Source organism: Otolemur garnettii, unplaced genomic scaffold (assembly GCF_000181295.1).
Source record: "Otolemur garnettii isolate 467f Iridium unplaced genomic scaffold, OtoGar3 scaffold00049, whole genome shotgun sequence".
NCBI lineage: Eukaryota > Metazoa > Chordata > Mammalia > Primates > Galagidae > Otolemur > Otolemur garnettii.
The window spans coordinates 1,453,947-1,458,934 of NW_003852444.1; positions in this window are offsets into that span (position 1 = coordinate 1,453,947).

Below are 4,988 nucleotides of genomic sequence, written 5' to 3' on the forward strand. Positions count from 1 at the left end.
TAAACAGTGGAGATTCTGAAAGGTGGGAGGGCAGGAGGGATGAAACAATACCTATTGGGTACAATGTGTGCTACTTAGGTGATGGATACACTAAAAACCCAGATTTCAGCAAAACACAATATGAGGTCAGACAAGTTCATGAACTCATCCTAGAAAAAATAGTACACACCTCGTTGCTGAATGTCAATATGGTCACCTTCAAAGTATTTCAAAGCAATTTTAGAACTCTTTTTCTATAATGGCCATCAGAGCTGTAGTCATGTGAGGTCTGACAATTAAGTTTGTGAACTCATCCTAGAAAAAGTCTTATGTACCTCATTGTTGAATGTCACTATGGTCATCTTCAAAGTGATCCCCTTCAAAGTAATCCACTGTAGAGGACAGTGATATTCATCAATGAGAAATGTAGCACTTTTCCTAGGATAAGTTTGTGAACTTAATTGACCTCATATATCAATGTTATAAAACTTTATTTGCACTTCTAAATCTAAAAAGAAAAACAAATTTAAAGAACATTTTTTCATAATTGCTTTTTGTTATTTGTCTATCTGTCTTCTCTTCCTCCTCTTCCTCCTTCTTCCTATTCTCCTCCTCCTCCTCCTCGTCCTCCTCCTTCTGTTTCTTCCTGACAGAATCTCACTTTATCACCCCCGCTAGCTAGCTAAAGTGCAGTGATATCACTATAGCTCACTGGAACCACAAATTCCTAGGCTCAAATGATCCTCCTACCTTAGCCTCCTCCCATAGCTGGGATTACTAGATGTGTGCCACCATGCCTGGCTAATTTTCCTATTTTTTTTATGGAGATGGAGTTGGGTCTCACTTTTGCTCAAGCTGGTCTCCAACTCCTGAGCTCAAGTGGTACTCTTGTCTTGGTTTCCCAGGGTGTGGGAAACTACACTCAGTTATCTATCTTCTTTCAAAAAACTTCTGTTCATGTCTTTAACCCACTTTTTTGATGGGATTTTTTGTTTTTTTCTCAGTGATTTGTTTGAGTTCTTTGCAGACTCTAATATCAGTTCTTTGTCAGATGTATAGTTTATAAATATTTCCTCCCATTCAATAACCTATTTACTCTGTTGATTATTTCCTTTGCAGCACAGAAGCTTTTAATTTAATTTAATTAAGTTCCATTTATTTATTTTTGTTGTTGCTATATTGGCCTTTAGAGTCTTTTTTTTTTTTTTTTTTTTTTTTTTTTGCCTATACTGATATACAAAAGCGGTTGTCCCACATTTTTTTCTAGAATTTTTATGGTTGCATGCTTTACATTGATTTAAGTTTTTAACCCATCTTGAATAATTCTTGCATATGATGAGAGAGAGAGATCCTGTTTCATTCTTCTACATATGATTCACCAATTTTTCTCAACACTTTTATTAACAAGGCTTCATTTCTCCAGTGTATTTTGTTTGCTCTGTCAGAGATTCCCTGAATGTGGTAGATGATTTTATTTCTGGGTTCTTTATTGTGTTCCATTGGTTTGTATCTTTACTTTTGTACTAGCACCATGCTGTTTTGGTTACTATACCCTTGTAGTATAATCTGAAGTCAGGTAATGTGATGCCCCCAGATTTGTTCTTTTTACTTAAACTTGCTTTGACTATTCAGGCTCTTTTTGGTTCCAGATGAATCTGGGAATTATTTTTTTCTAGATCTGTGAAATACCATGCTGGGGATAATGTTGAATTTGTAAATCACTTTGGGAAGAATGAACATTTTAATGTTCTAGAGTCTACAAATCCATGAGCAGGAGATATTTTTCAATTTGTTTGTGTCATCTGTGATTTCTTTTCTTACTTTCCATAGTTCTTACAGAGGTCTCCCACCTCTTTGGTTAAGTATACTCCCGTATTTTATTTTCTTTGTAGTTATTGTGAATAGTATTCAGTCTTTGGTTTGGCTCTTTGCTTGGCTATTATTAGTATGTAGAAATACTACTGAATTGTGTATTTCTATTTTGTAACCTGAGAATCTGCTGAATTTATTTATCAATTCCAACAGTCTTTTGGTGGTGTTTTTAAAGGTTTTCCAGGCACAAGGTTGTATTATCAGCTAAGGAAGGTAGTGACACAGAGCCAGCAAACATATGAAAAAATGCTTACCATTAATAATCATCAGAGGACTACAAACAAAAACTACAATGAGATACCACATTACCACTTTTAAAATGGCCATTATTAAAAAGTCAAAAGACATTAGATACTGGCATGGATACAGAGAGAAAGGAACACTTACATACTGTTGGTGGGATGGAAAATTAGTACAACATCTATGGAAAACAATATAGATATTCCTCAAATAAATAAATGTAGACCTACTATTCAACCCAGAAATTCCACGGCTGGATATCTACCAAAAGAAATGAAGTTATCTTATCAAAAAGATAGCTACATTTGAATATTTATTGCAGCACAATTCACAATTGCAAAGTAGTGAAACCAATTTAAGAGCCATTCATTCATGTGTGAATAAAGAAAATGTGGTACATGTACACCATGGAGTACTGTTCAGTCATAAAAAGAAATGAAATAAAGTCATTAGCAGGAATGTGGATGGATCTGGAGACCATTATTCTTAGTGTAGTATCTCAGGAATGAAAAAAACAAACACTGCAAGTTCTTGCTAAGAGATGGTTATACACAGGCACAAAGTGGTGTAAAGGACATGAGAAACCAAGAAGGGGGAGCAGGTTTCTGCGGGATTAAAACTCATCTACTGGATACAGTGATCACTATTCTGGTGAAGGGCACACCAAAAGCTCTGACTTAAGTACTATACAAGATATCCATGTAAGAAAAGCACTTGTATCTCCTTAATTAATATTTTGAAATAAGAAATACCTTTTAAAGCAAACATTGAAGAAAATAAATTCAACAGCAAAACCCTTTAGTGTAAAACACTTAAAAATATATTCCTTTTAAAAAGTGTAAAAATGACACAGTAGTTCATTTCCATGTTTCCTTTCCCTCTTTGTGTTATTGTCATTATGCATTTCTTTCTAAATATGTTGTAAACTCCACAATAAATGTTACTATTTTTACTTCATTCAGTCAATTATCATTTACAATTACTAAAAATAAACAAGTCTTTAATCTTCATCATTTTTACCATTTCTGGCATTGTTTTTTCTTTTGTAGGCTCAAACTTCCATTTAGTATCATCTTCCTTCTTTCTGAAGAACTTTAATATTTCTTGCTGTATACCTATGTATGGGCAATAAATTATCTCAGCTTTTTAAAATTGAAAAAAGTATTTCATACTCACTTTAGCAAGAAATTCTTACTGGGTATAGATTTCTAGATGAGAGGATTTGTTTTTCTTGTCAGTTCTAAAAGGTATCCCTCCTCTGTGTTTATTGTTTGTTCCATTTATGATGATAAGTGTGCTATAATTTTATCTTTGTGTGTGTATGTATAATATTTGTCTCTGCACATTATCAAAATTTTCTTCTAAAATTTGAGTTTTAGCAATTTGAATATGATTTTTTTCTATCAAACTTATGATTCTCTGATCTTGAATCTGTAGAATCTGTAGATTCTTTCATTGATCTTGCAAAATTTTTAGCCAAAATTTCTTAAAATGCTTCCTCTATCTTGTTTCCTCTTCTTCTGGGACTCAAATTAAACATTTGTTAGATTGTTTTATTATGTTGTACAATTCTGGGATTCTTTTTTCTGTTTTTTGTTTGTTTGTTCATTTTCCCCACTAACTCCTCTCTTTTTATTCCAGTTGGAATAATCTCTATCCCTATGTTTATTGTTTTTCCCTGTGTTATGGTCAGTCCTGAGCCCAGTAAAGAAATTGCCTTCATGTTGTGCTTTTATTTCTATCATTTCTATTATACTTTTTTATAGTTCTTATTGCTCTACTGAAAGTTGTAATCTGTTCATATGTATTACTCATGTTTTCCACTATATCCTCTAACATATTAATCATTGTTATGTTAAAATTCCTATTTGATACATTCAGTCTAGGTGATTTCTGGTTGATTCCTTTTAATGAATTGACAGCTAACACTGGATAAATTTTTTTCTTGCTGTTTTTTAAATATAGTTTTTATTAATTGCTGGAGAAAAGCTTGATAGAAGGACAGTTTCACTCTGCCTTTGTCATATATCTCTCTCCATACTTTTCCCCTTCCACCAGAAATAGGCTTATGGTAGGGGAAGGGAGATTCTTGGTTTGCCTGATCCAGTCTCAATCTTTGTGAAGTCCTGTAAAGAAGAGTATTGATGTTCTTTCCCCACCCTATCAGTTAGAGCAGCCAAACTCTGCTTTGCATCTGTGGTTGGTCAGCAGAGGGAGTTTCTGGCTCTTTCCTAGCAGGTTCTTTGTATCAGTGCAGGATTCTGGCCTGGGTGGGTTTCTACCCTTCTGTAAGAAGAAACTGCTTTTCCTTCTACATTTCCCACAGCAGCTATGTACTTTTGTCTGGCAAGTAGTAGGAAGGTTTCCTGACCTTTCCACAGATGTAAAGTCATATTGATTTTGTTTGCAAAGCTTGTGGTGGAAGGAGTGGGATTTCTTTTTCTCCTTCACCTTCACAAGAGAGAATTTTTTTCTTCTACCTTTTTATCTTGATCCCCTACAGGTAATTTTATTTTCTTCTCTGACAACTTAAAAAGAAAAAAAAAAGTTATTATTTTTGGTTTGCAGCAGTTTTATCCTGTTATACCCAGTCATGTTTGCATTGTTTTTCTCCTGTTTGAGATTTGTAATACTTTATGCCCCTGTGGTCTGATGACCTTATTCAGTTTTGAAAAATGTTTAATTATTATCTTTTACATATTTCTCTTGACCATTCTCTTTCTTCTCTCATTTTAAGTCTTTAATTACATGTATATTAGACCTTTTCATTATTATCAAATATTAGAACTTTTTGCCATGTTCTATAAATCACTAATGCCCTTTTTAATTTCCCTTCTTTTATCTTTCTCCACCAAGTCAAGTTATTTTCTACTGACTTATATTCTACTTCACCTGTA